Source organism: Elephas maximus, chromosome 23 (assembly GCF_024166365.1).
Source record: "Elephas maximus indicus isolate mEleMax1 chromosome 23, mEleMax1 primary haplotype, whole genome shotgun sequence".
Lineage (NCBI taxonomy): Eukaryota > Metazoa > Chordata > Mammalia > Proboscidea > Elephantidae > Elephas > Elephas maximus.
In genome coordinates, this window is record NC_064841.1 from 22,447,073 (window position 1) to 22,465,544 (window position 18,472).

Genomic DNA, 18,472 nt, shown 5'->3' on the forward strand with positions numbered 1-18,472 from the left:
CCTGTGTACTATGTACTGGGGCACTCCATGGAGGACAGCTGCTCTGCTGAGTTGCCCAAACTACAGTAGCCTTGGTGTAAGTGAGAAATAAACATTATGTGTTAAGCCACTGAGATATTTGGGGTGTTTATTACCACACCAGAGGCAGATGAGTGAGAATGGCACTATTACATAGTCCACCTTGACTCTGCTCTATTTTATTTCTTAAAGTTAATAGTTTACACATGTTGGTACTTTATTATTACAAATTCTTTGCAAAATACCTTACAGCTGATTTGAGAATTATCAGCATCATTTATTCATTATTTAGCAAATACTTGTGCATATTCCAAGAGCTAGGCTCAGGGAATGAAATGGGAACAAAGGAAACATGGCTTCTCTCCTATAGAGCTTGGCAGTGATACTACAGTTGAGGCTGAGCAAAGAGTGTGGTTCTGGAGTCAGACCCTCTAAATCTGAATCCTTGGTTGGCCTCTTACTAGCTGATTAACCTCAACACTCCCCCGCCGCCCCGCAAAAAAAAAATGCCATTGAGTCAATTCCGACTCATAGTGACCCTATAGGGCAGAGTAGAGCTGCCCCGTATGGTTTCCAAGGAGTGGTTGGTGGGTTTGAACTGCTGACCTTTTGGTTAGTAGCCAGGCTCTTAACCACTGTGCCACCAGAGCCCAGGCAAGCGAATTAACCTCTCAGGGTCTCATTACCTCATGAATAAAATTAAGAGTAAATGAGCTGATGCAGGTATTTACACAGGGCTTCACAGATAATAAGCACTCAACAAATATTAGTTAGTATCATTATTGGAAATCATCAGCTTGGAATATACCCAGGTGTCTTAGGGGTATGTATATAGAGCTATAACCCCCAAATATAGAGCCACCATCTCCAAATCACACCCATCACCAGTCTACCAACTCACCTCATGCCTCAGCACGGTCCACTCAACCGCTAAAAAATCAGCAAAAAAATGTCCTAAGGCTGTAAGAAACAGGTATTATACAAAATACCTGTGTTGTTGTCCCTATACATATATTTTTTTAAATTTTTATTGTGCTTTAAGTGAAAGTTTACAAATCAAGTCAGTATCTCACACAAAAACTTGCATACACCTTGCTACATACTCCTGATTGCTCTCCCCCTAATGAGACAGCTCGCTCCCTCCCTCCACTCTCTCTTTTCATGTCCATTTCACCAGCTTCTAACCCCCACTACCCTCTCATCTCCCCTCCAGGGAGGAGAAGCCAACATAGTCCCAAGTATCCATCTGATCCAAGAAGCTCACTCCTCACCAGCATCCCTCTCCATCCCATTGTCCAGTCCAATCCTTGACTGAAGAGTTGGCTTTGGGAATGGTTCCTGTCCCGGGCCAACAGAAGGTCTGGGGGCCATGACCACCAGGGTCCTTCTAGTCTCAGTCAGACAATTAAGTCTGGTCTTTTTATGAGAATTTGGGGTCTGAATCCCACTGTTATATACGTATTTTTATATAATTTATTTTATCTTTCTTGGTTTTGTTCTTATTGAGGATATACATAGCAAAACATACACCAAGTCAACAGTTTCTACATGTACAATTCAGTGACATGGATTACACTGAGTTGTACAACCATTCCCACCGTCCATATATATATATATATATATATTTTGCTATTTATTTTATTTTTTATTTTGGTGAAAATATACACACCAAAACATTTGCCAACACAACTTCCACGTTTACAACTCAATGACATTAATTACACTTTTCATGTTGTGCCACAATTTTTGCTATCCTTTCCCCAAATTTTTTTCCCAAAATATTCTACCACCATTAATATAAACTACTGTTTCTATATTTTTAAAGTTTAATTTTTAATGTTCTAGGGTATCTGATTTAACAAAAGATGATAATCTATTTTTAGATGGTCTGTAAAAGAATGATTAAATCTGATTCATGGACTTTGAAACTCTTAGCCTCAGAATATAAGAACTTCATATATTTATGTCATAGTTAAATATTGCATGTATAGTTAAAATCCTGTAGATAGGCACGCATTTACATAAAGCACTTTATATAGAGAATGCTAGATTTGTTTTGAACCCTGAACTTAACATTGATCAGTTACTCAAGATCTCAGAACTAGTCAGTAGCAGAGTCAAGACTGAATCATGAAATCAGCAAATGCTCTTTCCACCACAACCCTGCCTCATAGAAGAAATAACTACCTTTGACTTACTAGAGCTGCAGTAAACATGGAAAAGATAGTAATATATTAAACATGCATACATTTTTATTGCTAGATCGTATAACCTTATCTTCAATGGAGGTTTCAATATTTTCTCTGTAAATACACATGACTTCCTTTGTGCACCACTATGGCTAAATTATTAATAAACAGTACAAGGCAGGGTCTTTGGTGGAACTATAGATCTAATATTGGGTCAATTACAGAATCCCTTTCTTTTCCTTCTATAAAAAACTGCTGTACATTTTCATTATTATAGCTCCTTCTACCATGCCCTTGACTCCTGAAGCACTAATCAAATCCCTAAGGGAAAGAGAGCTAACATTTATTGTGATGCTATCACTTGTATGCTAGGAGCTATGGAAGTGGTGTCCCATAAACCTACACCTTCAGCAAATACACAATTAATTCAAATATACACATTATGCCTAATTTTATTCTGGTTTTATAGAACATACAGAAAGACACCCCGTAAAACTGTATTTGGAAAGAACCTACAACTTTCTCTTCATCTTTGCCCATGTTTGGGCTGAAGCTTGGTTCAACAGAGAATCACTGAACTATAACAAGTTGACCCCAAGGCCATAAAACCTCTGGATTTGTATGTGTTGTGTTATGTGTATGCATTGATTACAAGCAATATATGTTTATTGTCAAAAGGTATATGATTAGCAGACTTTTGAAATAATACCTATTATCTCATCGCCCAGGGAAAATCACTGTCGATATTTTGATGTATATCCTTCTAGACTTTTTTCTCTGTGTGTGTGTGTGTGTGTGTGTGTGAGAGAGAGAGTGTGTATATACATATACAGAAGCCCTGGTGGTGCAGTGGTTAAGAGCTTGACTGCTAACCAAAAGCTTGGCAATTCGAATCCACCAGCTGTTCCTTGGAAACCATATGGGGCAGTTCTATCCTGTCCTATAGGGTTGCTATGAGTCAGAATTGGCTCAGTGGCAACGGGTTTGGTTTTTTTGGTTTTATATACATCTTGAATATATTGCTAAGCCAAAAGTATACATCTACATCATCATAGTTAAAGGCTATATATTTTCCCTGTATATTTTCGTAACTATGAACTACAATCTACGTATCAAATATCCTAGTGTTGGTCAATTAAGTTGTTTCCAATTTTCCACCATGGTAATTAACCCTGACGGAATTGCTAAGTTATGTTCTTCAGAACAGATACAAGGATTATCCAAGGTCAAAACATGTCGCCATGTCCTCAGCATGCAGCCCTTAGTCCCCTCATTCTTCCTGTCCTCAAGCACCGTAACACTAAACGAAGATGAATATGGGAACCCAGGGGATATGGATGTTGTCGTTGTTGTTAGGTGCCCAGGAGTTGACTCCGACTCGTATATTACAGAATGAAACGTTGCCCAATCCTGCACCATTTTCATGCTCTTTGATATGTTTGAGCCCATTTTTGTGGCTAGTGTATCAATCCATCTCACTGAGGATTTCCCTTGTTTTTGCTGACCTACTTTACCAACCATGATGTGATTTTCTAGTGATTGGTCTGTCCAGATGAAGTACCCAAAGCAAGCCAGCAGAAGTCTTACCTTCCTCCCTTCTAAGGAGCATTCTAGTTGTACTTCTTCTAAGACTGATTTGTTTGTTCCTCTGGCACTTCATAGAAGATTCTATATTCTTTGCCAACACCACAGTTCAAATGCATCAATTCTTGTGTCTTCCTTTTTCTTTATTCAGCTTTCGCACACACAATTAGGCTTAGGTCAGCTGCACATTAGTCATGCTTGAATTCAAATCTCAGTTTTGATTATGAATTTGAGTAATTACTAATATCTGTGATAACCAACTGTATTAGTCATCTAGTGCTGCTATAACAGAAATACCACAAGTGAATGGCTTTAACAAAGAGAAATTAATTTTCTCACAATCTTGTAGGCTAGAAGTTCAAATTCAGGGCATCAGTTCCAGGGGAATGCCTTCTCTCTCTGTCAGCTCTGGAGGAAAGTCCTTGTCATCCATCTTCCCCTGGACTAGGAGCTTCTCTGCACAGGAACTCTGGGGCCAAAGGACGCACTCTGCTACTGACACTGCTTTCTTGGTGGTATGAGGTCCCCCACTCTACTTGCTTCCCTTTCCTTTTATCTCTTGTAAGATAAAAGCCAATGCAGGCCTCACCCCAGGGAAACTCCCTTTACATTGGGTTAGAGATGTGACTTGAGCAAGGGTGTTACCTCCCACCCTAATCCGCTTTAACCACAGACAGAGATTATGGTCTATAACACATAGGAAAATCACAAAATGGAGGACAGCCACACAATACTGGGAATCACGGCTTAACCACATTGACACGTATTTTGGGGGGACACAATTCAATCCACGACACCAACCTAAACCCGTTGCTGTAGAGTTGATTCTGACTCATGGTGACCCAACGTGTGCCATAGTAAAGCTGTGCTCCATGGGGTTTCCAACATCTGTAGAACTGCAATTTTCAACAGAAGCAGATCACTAGGACTTTCTTCCAAGGTGCCTCTAGATGGACTCGAACCTCCGACATTTTTGTTAGCAGTCAAGTACCAGGGGTATGGATCGAAAACAAAACCAAACTCATTGCTGTCAAGTTGATTCTGACTCGTAGCGATATTACAGGACAGAACAGAACTGACCCACAGGGTTTCCAAGGAGCAGCTGGCAGATTCAAACTGCCGGCCTTTTGGTTAGCAGCCGAGGTCTTTACCACTGCTCCACCAGGGGTCCAGGGATATGAACAGCTGAATTTAAATCTCAGTTCTGACCACTCATTAACTAATTCTGTGAAAACCATTTTCATATATTTACTCTGTAAAATGAGGGTACTGGACTGAATGGAGATGTGACAGGTCATCTGGTCATGAGAATTACCTAAAAACTTAAATAATATGTTCTTGAGTTTTGACCTACAACTATGGAATCTAAATCTTCAGGGCAGGACTTGGGAATCCGCGTTTTCAAAACCTCCTTGAGCGCTTTGGATGTATTGCAGGCTAGAACGTGCTAGACGGTGTTCTCTCTCAAAGCCTCTCTCCTGCTGAAGTGCATTCATTCTTTTTGCCTCCCTCCCCATCACCCAGGTCCCCCATACAATCTTCCTGAAGTCCAGCTAGTCGGTTTGTGTGTAATCAGACACAAAAGCAAAGGGAGATTATAAATAACTAGATAATGAAAACGCAAAACACTTGAATCATTTGTAAAAAGCAAAGGAAAACTAAGACAATAAAATAATCCCACTCCTGTTGCTTCTTATTAGTTTATCTGTTGTTCAATTTATTAAAATTTTAGTTGTTTTTTAAAATTGCACTTTATTCTTTCTGATTAAGATTTTTCTTGGTGTTCAAACAGATGCCATCTGACAAATGGCAAGTGGGCTGTCTAGATAATAATCGAAGAGTCTGAAGGCCTTTGAGGTTCCAAAAATCTATGATTTTATTTCAGAGAGTTTTAAACATAGAGTTGGCAGGTACAATGACCCTATCTCTATGGGAAACATGCTAACATAAAAGGTTTATTGAAATTCAGCTTTTTTTGGGAGACTGAAAAATAATATATGATTCAAAGGTAGTCAGCCAACCAATAACAATTCGGAACACAGGGTTTAACATCTGTGTTTCAGCTGTTTTTGAATATCGATTCAATGGCACTGAGATAGAAGGGTTAGAAAGCATATGTGGTATTTTCATTTTTCATTCTTAAGTAAGTGCTGATAAAATATTTCTAACTCACCTCAGTTTCTTATTAATTTTTACATCTTTCGCATAAAAGAAAGAAAATCAACTACTCAGAGTGGAAACTTAGAAACTGTGTTTTATCTTAAAAGTAAATAGGAATGGAATGTAATTTTTTTGTGGCAATAGTAAAATGAAGATCATACTTACTAATGCTTAAAGGACCAAAGCGAAAACAAGGATTTTGAGATATAAAAATATATCACCTTGAGCGAAAAAAAAAAAAAAAAACTGTATTATTGTACTGTATCAGTTAAGGCGTGTTTAACCACGCCATTTTAATAAAACTCTAAGCGTTTGATTCAGGGATTAGGCTGCTGTGATAGAACCTGCATTTTCAATGAGTACTTAACAATGAAAATGAATTAACACTTTCTATCAATTATACGTCCCATAATGGATGATTATAATTGTACTGAATTTTCTCCTGCACTCTAATTTACATCATCTAATACAATCAACCATTTGGCCCAAGATTACTAATTCGATGAAATCAAGCCATTCGAGAGTTGTTTTAAGGTGCTGAGTTTTTTTGTTTTTTTTGCATTGTACTTCACTTAAAACGTAACATCCCAGAACTGAAGCACCAACGGTTACTATTGCTGAGAGCCATTTATCTATAGCTGCCATAACAAAGCTAGTATTAAATATAAAACCATTCATAATGCTGCTCAGCAAAGAAAGTATCATTAAAATAAGTCCAGGGCTCCAATTTAAGCTCACATAACAAAAAGATACCTTAAATTGGAATTGTCTTTATAGCCTCAATTTACTACTTGAGGGGTTGGAGTGGCGAGTTGGATTTAATTCTCTCTCCATGGGGACAGAGGAGACTGTCATGAAGTTAAAACGCTGTGGAGCAAAGGTCCTTCCCCTTTTGTGAAGGGAAAAGATTTTTAATTCCCCCAAAGCCCAGAGATTTTGTGAGTGAGTGCGGTGGCGCCATGCCAGCTCTGCCTTTCTCCCAGAATCCTGTGGCCTGATGAGATGTGGTAATCTCCCCTGATTTAGGGTTATTTGTGTATTTGTCTTATCTTTCCCACTGGACTATAAATCTCCTGTGGTAGGGATTACGTGTTTTCTGTGTTTTTGTAGAAAGGACTCCAAAACAAGAAAGGAGAACATTTTTGCACCGAAGATGATCTTAATAGATCTGGCTTTGCAAAGATGGGCCCAGAAGTGAGTTTGGTTTTCAAAGTGAGTTTGATTAAACTAAAACCACTAATTTGCACACTGTAAAGAGAAGAATTTGATGTTCTCAAATTAGGAGCCATCTGAGGCATAGGGTTAAGAAGAAAAAAAAGATTCTAGTGAGGTTGGGGCTTCACTCTGATAATTTCAGTGGGTAGAATGAAGTCGAAGGACTTTAAAGAAAAAAAAAATGTGTTCTTTTTGAAGTACCAGGTAAATGCCTTCACTGTCTCACTTTATTTACACATTCAGTAAAGTCAACTGTATATAAAAGTACCTGTGAGAGTAGAATTTTGCAGGAGGAAGAGGGTGGAAATTGCACATAGGTTGTGTTCCATGTTTGGGTTGATGCCGCTGGGAATAAAGACAGCACCTGAGAAATGTCATGAATATTCATGAGCTCTTCTAATTTTGCAGAACCAAGATATCAATGCCAGAGGTGAGCATAAGAATATCACCTCACAGACATTCACAGAAAGCTTGGTGGAGGACTGTAGACTTGAACAGTGTATCTGGATCTCAGTGGACAAGGACACGCCAACTGGAATTGAGTTACATAAGTTATTCATTCAGAGGCTTGGTGTAGTCCTTAGGCAGTAAGTAGATGCCTAGTGTAAACTCAAATTGGGCTAACTGCTATAACAAACGGCCCCCAATCTCAGTGGCTTAACACAATAAAAGTTTATTTTTCTGCAGGCAACAGTCTAATATGTATCTATAGGTATGATAGCAAAGGCTAGTTTTAAAATATAAAACAATTCACCAAGCTTCTCAGTAGCCAAGCACCATTAAAATAACTCCAGCTAGGACTTTAATTTAAACTCACATAACAAAGAAGGCTTGGATCAGAATTAGGGGAGGCGGGAGCTCCGTGCAGACATTTAGAGACCTTCTAGCAGGTGCTTCTGCCACATACAGGACATCAGGGTCCTCCACCAGGTCTTAAGATATGAGAGCATGTAGAGAGCACCCTTGCTTTTAACCACCATGGCCTGAAGGTCCCAACATCACTCTGCCACCAATCTACCAAAGACAGCACCATCACATTCCCCAGCTAGACATGAGGGGCTTGGGCAATGCCATCCAGCAATGTGCCAAGGAAGGCGAGAACACGGGTAATGAGGATCAACTGGGCAATATCTGCCATTCTCAGTAAATGCTGAGCTAAATGAAATCCTCTCCAAGCCCCATCCTAAGCCTTGCATTCGGACCTTGCTTTGGTGATTGGCTGTGATAAAAAAGCTCTGTGTTTACAGCTCCTGCAAGACATCTGCATATAAAAAGTAGCTCTAAATGATGAAATTCCTTAACCCAAAGCAAATGTTTTGAGGATGGTGAGAAGGGGGTGGATCTGATCTACATCCTCTGATATAGTTTTATTTATAGGTCCTTGACCATTGTGACTAGTAATGTATTTTTACTTCTCTGGAAACAGCACCCTCCTTATAACAGGTTTTATCTACTCAACAAGCACTTATATAGCATTTCTGTGTGTCAGGCACTCTTCTAAGCACTTGACAAATTTTAACTAATACTATTACAAGCCATGGTGTTTTCAATCACCTCCTATGCACGTGAAAGCTGCACAATGAATAAGGAAGACTGAAGAATTGATGCCTTTGAATTACGGTGCTGGCGAAGAATATTGAATATACCATGGACTGCCAAAAGAATGAACAAATCTGTCTTGGAAGAAATACGGCCAGAATGCTCCTTAGAAGCAAGGATGGTGAGACTATATCTCACATACTTTGGACCTATTATCAGGAGGGACGGGTCCCTGGAGAAGGACATCATGCTTGCAGAGTAGAGGGTCAGCGAAAAAGAGGAAGACCCTTAGCGAGATGGATTGGCACAGTGGCTGCAACAATGGGCTGAGGCATAACTACAATTGTGAGAATGGTGCAGGACCAGGCAGTGTTTTGCTCTGTTGTACATAGGGTCTCTATGAATTTGGAACTGACTGGAAGGCACCTAACAACAACAGCAGTACATAGTATGGAGCCCTGAAGGCACAGTGGTTAAGAGCTCACCTGCTATCCAAAAAATCGGCAGTTGTAATCCACCAGCCATTCTTTGGAAACCCTATGGGTAGTTCTACTCTGTCCTATAGGGTCACTATGAGTCAGAATCAACTCCACAAAAATAGGTTTTTTGTTTGTTTTTATTACATAGTGTAAGCCTATGAGGCATATACTATTATTAACTCCATTTTACAATTGAAGAAACTGAGACACAAAGAGAACAAGTAATGTTGTTGTCATTGTTAGGTGCCATCAAGTCAGTTCCAACTCACAGTGACTCTAGGTACAACAGAATGAAACACTGGCTGGTCCTGTGCCATCCTCACAATTGTTATGTTTGAGCCCACTGTTGCAGCCACTGTGTCAATCCATCTCATTGAGGATCTTCCTCCTTTTCCCTGTCTACTTTACCAACCATGATGTTTTTCTCCGGGGACTGGTCCCTCCGGATGACAAGTAATAGCCTACGATTAATAGCTCATAAATGACAGCACAGAGATTTAAAACCAGAGAGGTGGGCTTGGGAGTTCAAGCTTGTAACCACCACACCACGCTGCCTCTCCTCATGTAAGCCTCTCACTCCCTTTTTTCATACTTGAGTTTGCACTCAAGAGCAATATGCCCAGATGTTGAGATTTGCAGAGACCAAATTATTTCTAGTTGATAGTTACAAATGGAAATAGAGCCTGACAAGCATATATTTCTGTCTTAACCAGCAAATTCCAGAAACCCTTAATAAATTTCCCGGTCTAAGTTGCTTCATCAGACTGAAAACAATTAATGGTGAGAATTCTAGACCCTAACAGCATACTGAAGGAAGAGTTGGCAGGGCTGTCTTTTAACCTTAGCTTACAAGTCAGATCACGGTCACTCATTCATTTTATTCAACTAATATTTATTAAGTCCCCCTCCCTAAGCCACGAGATACAATGGTGAGCAAAGTGGACACAGTCTTTGACCTCATGGGCCTTGTGGCCCAATAAAGGAGACATATTTGAATCAAATATGGTTACAAATACACAGATAATCACAACTGTTTAAGTTTTACAAACAAGTAGAATGGTATAAATGTATATAATGGGGAATGTGAATAAGTCTGAAGTTTCAGGCAAGGCTTGCTTCCCTATAAAAGTGACATTTGAATAGAAGTTAAAGTTGTGGGCGGCATTAGAAGGGAATAATATTCCAAACAAAAGGAACAGCTTGTGTAAAGGTTCTGTGCTGGAAGGAGATGATACTTTGAGGGACCTGAAGGAAGGCCAGTGTGGCTGGCACTCAGAAAGCAAGGGCAGGAAGACATGAGAAGGTTGGAGAAGACAGTAGAGGATCATAAAACGGGCTTGAAGGCCACATTGAGGGTTTTATTGTTTATCCTAAGAGCAATGGAAATCCAATGAAGGATTTTATCAGGGGAAGTGATATGATCAGATTTTCATTCTAGAAAGATCTCTTTGGAAGATTCAAGGCATCTGTGGTGGAAGTAGGTAGGGCAGTTAGGAGGCTACTGCAGTAGTCCATAAGTACATGCATTAATACAACTAACACATCTATGTATGAGTTTGTCCTTGCCATTCCCCCTTGAAACTCAAGCTACAAAAAAACCTTTCATACTAGCTTTAAATTGGCTTATTCTCGAATGGATATCCTATCTGTCCTTGATATGAGGACACATTGAGGTCTCCAAATATAACTCCTAAGAAGGTATTTTGCAGTTACATTCTTTTTCCCCAGTATAATTTAAGATCGATAACATGGAAGCAGTGGGTCTTCCAGAGGGCATCCAGGAAACTGGATAATAAAAAATTGAAAGGTTATATAAATAGATCATTGAGTGTAATAAATATTTATGGTTCCCACGAGTGAAAGGAAAAAGGATTTTAGGATCCATGAGTGAAATGAGAGGCAAATCTGGAGCTCTTGCTTTGGAAGGAAGGGAGGTATTTGCAGGAAGGAGGCTGGGTTCTGGCAATCTAATCTGAAGTATTTGTCTTTTTTCATTCATGTACTAATAGTCCAAGAATATCATTCCAGAGTGATTATGAGATGGTCCCACAGAATCAAGGGTATTTGTCCCTGCCTTATGGCTCCTCCATCCCTAAGATTTTGACCTTGGTAAGGTTTACGATAACTTACTAGCCAGTGGAAAGGGGAGATGGAGAAATGAAGATCAAACCCTTCCCTTTAAAAACACAACCACAAGTTACACGTGTTGTTTCTTCTGCTCATACCTCATTACGCAGAATTTAGCCACATAGCCAAGAGAGACTGGGAAATCTAGTCTGTCATCATAGAAGGAGAGAACAAATATTTGGAGGCAGACAGCAATCTCACCCACAGAGTTGTAAATAACATGAGATTACAGTTACAGAGTTTATTATCAATTGGGAGAAAAAGACATCAAACAAATAATTATACAAACATATGTTTAATTATAGCTGTATAATACAATTAAAATAATTGTAAGTAAAACTGCAGGTGTTATTTGGGTTAATAACTGAGGAGTCAAGCCTAGTCTGATGGAGGGCTAGGGATGGGAGTCAGGGTCCAGGACAGACTGAGACCAGAAGGAAGATGAGGAGTGAGCAGGAAGAAGAGCACTCCCAGCAGAGGAAATCAAGAAAGTACATGGTACTTGCCAAAGGCTCAGAGACTGTACCCCAAAGAGGAAGGGGAGGGAAGGAAGGGTTCTCAGGAGACCAGAAGTGGCTGGAGGGAAAGGAGAACATTTTGCGGTGAGTGTGGAGAAAAAGTTTAGTGAAGAACTTTACTAGAGGGGTGAGTGGTGAAATTTACCTTTAGAAAAAAAATCTTCCGGGTCAGCTCAACTGGACTGGACCAAGAGCAAAGAAGTTTCTGGGATAAACTGAATGCTTCAAAGGTCACCGGAGGAAGGGCGGGGGTTTGGGGACTATGGCTTAAGGGGACTTCTAAGTCAATTGGCAAAATAATTCTATTATGAAAACATTCTGCATCCTACTTTGAAGTGTGGCGTCTGGGGTCTTAAATGCTAACAAGCAGCCATCTAAGATGCATCAATTGGTCTCAACCCACCTGGATCAAAGGAGAATGAAGAACACCAAGGTCACACGATAACTATGAGCCCAAGAGATAGAAAGGGCCACATGAACTAGAGACTTACATCATCCTGAGACCAGAAGAACTAGATGGTGCCCGGCCACAACCAATGACTGCCCTGACAGGGAGCACAACAGAGAACCCCTGAGGGAGCAGGAGATCAGTGGGATGCAGACCCCAAATTCTCATAAAAAGACCAGACTTAATGGTCTGACTGGGACTAGAAGAATCCCAGCGGACATGGTCCCCAAACCTTCTGTTGGCCCAGGACAAGAACCATTCCCGAAGACAACTCATCAGACATGGAAGGGACTGGACAATGGGTTGGAGAGAGATGCTGATGAAGAGTGAGCTACTTGTATCTGGTGGACACTTGAGACTGTGTTGGTGTCTCCTGTCTGGAGGGGAGATGGGAGGGTAGAGAGGATTAGAAACTGGCAAAATGGTCATGAAAGGAGAGACTGGAGGGAGGGAGCGGGCTGACTCGTTAGGGGGAGAGTAAATGGGAGTATGTAGTAAGGTGTATATAGGCTTATGTGTGACAGACTGACTTGATTTGTAAACTTTCACTTAAAGCACAATAAAAATTATTTAAAAAAAAAAAAAATCTTCCCAGCTGTGAAGTAGAAAAGGTGTTGGAGAGGGCAAAACCAGCGGCAGAGAGACCAGGTAGAAGCTGACTGCAGTAAACCAAGTAGAGATGGAAACAGATGAAAAGATTTGAGGTATTTCCGGAAAAGGCTTTGGAAAATAAATTTTCTGAGTCCTTTTATGTCTGAAAATATCTTTATTTTACCCTTGTAATTAAATGCTGGTTTGACTTGGTTCAAAATTTTAGACTCTAAATCAATTTTCCTCAGCTTACTGAAGAAATTGGCTTACTGTTGTTGTCATTGTTAGGTGCTGTCAGGTCAGTTCTGACTCAGAGCGATACTATGTAAGACAGAACAAAACACTACCAGGTCCTGCACCATCCTCAAAACAGTTGCTATGTTTGAGCCCATTGTTGCAGCCACTGTGTCAATCCATCCCATTGACCATCTTCCTCTTTTTCCCTGATCCTCTACTTTACCGAGCATGATGTCCTTCTCCAGGGACTGATCCCTCCTGATAACATGTCCAAAGTACAGAAGACAAAGTCTGGCCATCCTCACTTCCAAGGAGCATTCCAGCTTTATTTCCTCCAAGAGAGATTTGTTCATTCTTGTGGCAGTCCTTGGTATATTCAATATTCTCTGCTAACACCATAATTCAAAGGCATCAGTTCTTCGGTCTTCCTTACTCATTACCCCACTTTCACATGCATATGAGGTGACAGAAAATACTATGGGTTGGGTCAGGCACACCTTAGTCCTCCAAGTGACATCTTTGCTCTTCAACACTTTAAAGAGGTCTTTTGCAGCAGATTTGTCCATGCCATATGTAGTTTGATTATATGTAGTTTGATTTCTTAAAAATTACTGTTGTCAAGAAAAATCAGATTCTAAGCAACCCTTGTTGCTCTGTAGATTGGTTTGTGTCTGAAAGCTTTTAGAATTTTATATTTTTTCTTGAGAATCCTTAAATTTCACCAGCAGTGGTGTTGATAGTTTTTTTTTTTTTTTCCTCTCATCCATCCTGCCTGCTCTGAAGCCAGTGATGTGAAGCCCCTTGTAGTGTGAACCCCCTTGACTTGCTTCAGCTCTGGAAAGTTGTATTTTTCTTCTAAAAATTATTTCTTCCTATTGCTGTTCTGTTTCTTCTTCCTAGAAATCCTATTGGATGAATAGTACTTTTTATTAATATGCCCTTTTTGAGGCTAAGATGGAAGAAACCTTACCTTTGATATTTTGGTGAATTGATTTCATCTTCAGCTGAGTCTTTTCCATATTTATCTCACCTACTGAAGTTTTAATTTCAGCAACACTTTTTTCATTTACAAATGAAACAAATTGTTTTTAAAAATCGACCTTATCGAACCACCAAACTTAGGTTAATAGTCAAGTGCAAACTGCTTGCATCACCCAGGGACTCCTACTGAAATATAATATGCACACAATAAAATGTTCCTCTTTTAAATATACAGTTAGATGTGCTTTGAAAATTTATACATTCATGTAACTACCACTCCAACCAAGATATAGAACATTTTCATCAACCCCTAAGTTTCCTTACGTCTTGATGCAGTCAATTTTCAATTACTCCCACCTCTGGCAACCACTGATCTGAATTTTATCACTATAGATTAGTTTTTCAGGTTCTAGAACTTCACATAAATAGAATCATATAATATATACTCTTTTCTGGCTGGCTTTTTGGCTAACCATAATGTCTTTGTCATTCACCCATGTTGTTGTTTTATATAGCAGTAGTTTTTTCTATATTTTGGAGAAGTATTCCATTACATAAATATATCACAAGTTGTTTATCACTTACCAGTTGATGGACACTTGAGTTTCAAGTTTAGAGCTATTATGAGTGAAGCTAATATGAACATTCACTTAAAAGTCTTTGTGTGAACATATTTTTAAATTTTCTTTTAGGTAAATACTCAGAAGTGAAATTACTGGATTGTGCGTTACATATAGGATACCCTGGTGGCAGAATGGTTAAGAGTTTGGCTACTAACCAAAAAGGCAGCAGTTTGAATCCACCAGATGCTCCTTGGAAACCCTATACAGCAGTTCTACTCTGTCCTATAGGGTCGCTATGAGTCAGAATTGACTAGACGGCAATGGGCTTGTTTTTTTGTGTGTATGGTGAATATATGTTTAACTTTATAACAGTCAAACTATACTCCAAAGTGGCTGTAGTATTTTGTACTTGTACCAGCAGCAAAGGAGAGTTCTATTGCCTCCACATCCTTGTCAACATTTAACATCATGTCTTTTTTGTTTGTTTCTTTTAGCAATTCTAACTGGGTTAATGGACATATAGTGGTATATCATTGTGGTTTTAATGTACATTTTCCTAATGTGAGAAGAAAAAGCTGCAAACGTTCATTAATAATCAGAATGTGGAATGTATGAAGTATGAAGCTAGAAAAATTGGAATATGAAATGAAATACATAAACATAGATATCCTAGGAATTGGTGAGCTGAAATGGACTGGTATCGGCCATTTTGAATTGGACAATCATATGGTCTACTCTACTTGGAATGACAACTTGAAGAGGAATGGCATCACATTCAAAGTCAAAAAGAACATTTCAAGATCTATCCTGGAGTACAATGCTCTCAGTGATAGGATAATATCCATACGTCCTCAAGGAAGACCAGTTAATACGACTATTATTCAAATTTATGCACCAATCACTAAGGCCAAAGATGAAGAAACTGATGATTTTTACCAACTTCTGCAGTATGAAATTGCACCAACATACAACCAGGATGCATTGATAATTACTGGTGTTTAGAATGTGAAAGTTGGAAACAAAGAAGAAGGATCTGTAGTTGGAAAATATGGCCTTGGTAATAGAAACTATGCTGGAGATTACATGACAGAATTTTGCAAGATCAACGACTTCTTCATTCCAAATATCTTTTTTCACCAACATAAATGGTAACTGCACATGTGGACCTCGCCAGATGGAATACACAGGAATCGGATTGACTGTATCTGTGGAAAAAGAAGATGGAAAAGCTCAATATCATCAGTTAGAACAAGGTGAGGGGCTGACTGTAGAACAGACCATCAATTGCTCTTACGCAAGTTCAAGTTGAAGCTAAAGAAAATTGGAACAAGTACATAAAAGCCAAAGTACGACCTTGAGTATATCCCACCTGAATTTAGAAACCATCTCAAGAATAGATTTGACACATTGAACACCAATGACCAAACACCAGACGAGTTGTGGAATGACATTAAAAAGACAGGAAAGAAAGAAAAGACCAAAATGGATGTCAGAAAAGACTCTGAAACTTGCTCTTTGACGTCAAGTAGCTAAAGCAGAAAGAAGAAATGGTGAAGTAAAAGAACTGGAGATTTCAAAGGACAGTTCGAGAAGACAAAGTAAAGTATTGTAATGACATATGCAGAGAGCTGGAGATAGAAAACCAAAAGGGAAGAACATGCTCAGTGTTTCTCAAGCTGACAGAAATGAATAAAAAACTCAGGCCTAAAGTTGCCATAGTGAAGGATTCTATGGGGGAAATATTAAACAATGCAAGAAGCATCAAAAGAAGATGCAAGACTTAAACTGAATCGTTATATCAAAAAGAATTAGTCAACATTCAACCATATGATCAGGAACCAATGATGCAGAAAGACGTCCAAGCTCCACTGAAGGCATTGGTGAAAAACAAGGCTCCAGGAATTGATGGAATATCAACTGCAATGTTTAAACAAATGGATGCAGTGCTGGAAATGTCCACTCGTCTATGCCAAGAAATTTGGAAGACAGCAACCTGGCAAACCAACTGCAAGAGCTCCATATTTATGCCTATTCCCAAGAAAGGTGATTCAACTAAATGAGAAATTATCAAACAATATCATTAATAACAGACACCAGGAAACTTTTCCTGAAGATCATTCAAAAGCATTTGCAGTAGCATATTGACAGGGGACTGTCAGAAATTCAAGCCGAATTTAGAAGAGGACATGGAACACGGGATATCATTGTTGATGTCAGATGGATCCTGGCTGAAAGCACGATTTACCAGAAAGAGATTTACCTATGTTTTATTGACGATGCAAATGCACTTTACTGTGCGGATCATAAGATTGCAAAGAATGGGAATTCCCGAAGACGTAATTGTGCTCATGAGGAACCTGTACATAGATCAAGAGGCAATTCTTTGAACAGAACAAGGGGATACTGCATTGTTTAAAGTCAGGAAAGGTGTGCATCAGGGCTGTATCCTTTTACCATACCTATTCAACCTGTATGCTGAGCAAATAATCTGAGAAACTGGACTAAATGAAGAGGAGCAGGGCATCAAGATGGGAGGAAGATGCACTAATAACCTGCGTCATGCAGATGACACAACCTTGCTTGCTGAAAGTGAAGAGGACTTGAAGCACTTACTGATGAAGATCAAAGACCACAGCCTTCAGTATGAATTATACCTCAACATAAAGAAAACAAAAATCCTCACAACTGGACCAACAAGCAACATCAGGATAAACGGAGAAAAGATTGAAATTATCAAAGAGTTAATTTTACCTAGATCCACAGTCAACACCCATGGAAGCAGCAGCCAACAAATCAAATGACGTATTGCATTGGGCAAATCTGCAAAAGACCTCTTTAAAGTGTTGACAAGCAAAGATGTCACCTTGAGGACTAAGGCGTGCCTGACCCAAGCCATGGTGTTTTTAATCGCCTCATATGCATGTGAAAGCTGCACAATAAATAAGGAAGGCCAAAGAAGAATTGATGCCTTTGAATTGTGGTGTTGGCAAAGAGTATTGAATGTAGTACCATGGACTGCCAAAAGAAGGACAAGCCTGTCTTGGAAGAAGTACAACAGAATGCTCCTTAGAATCAAGGATGGTGAGACTATGTCTCACATACTTAGGACAGGTTGTCAGGAAGGATCAGTTCCTGGAGAAGGGCATCATGCTTGGTACAGTAGACGGCCAGTGAGGGAGAAGAAGACCCTCAACAAGATGGACTGACACAGTGGCTGCAGCAATGGGCTCAAGCATAACAACTATTATGAGGTTGGCGCTGGGCCAGGCAATGTTTCATTCTGTGGTACATAGGTTCGCTATGAGTCGGAACTGACTCAACAGCACTTAACAACAATAATATCATATGTCTTTCCTTGTGCTTTTGACCATTTGCATATCTTCCTTTGGGCTGTCTCATCAAACCATTTGCCCATTTTTTGTTTGTTTGTTTTGTTTAATTTTATTGTGCTTTAGGTGAAAGTTTATAGCTCAAGTTATTCACTCAAAAATTTATACACATATTGTTTTGTGACCTTGGTTGCAGTCCCCACAATGTGACACCACTCTCCTCCTTTCTACCCCAGGTTCCCTGTGTCCATTTGTCTAGTTTTCCTGTCCCTTCCTGACTTCTCATCTTGGTTTTGGTGGGGAGTTACCCATCTGGTCTTGTATACTTGATTGAACTAAGAAGCACGTCCCTCACTCATGTCATTGTTCGTTTTACAGGCCCGTATAATCTTTGTCTGAAAAGTGGGCTTCAGGAGTGGCTTCAGTTGAGTTAGAAGGGTGTCTGGGGGCCAGATAATCTCAGGGGTTCCTTCAGACTCTGTCAGACCAGTAAG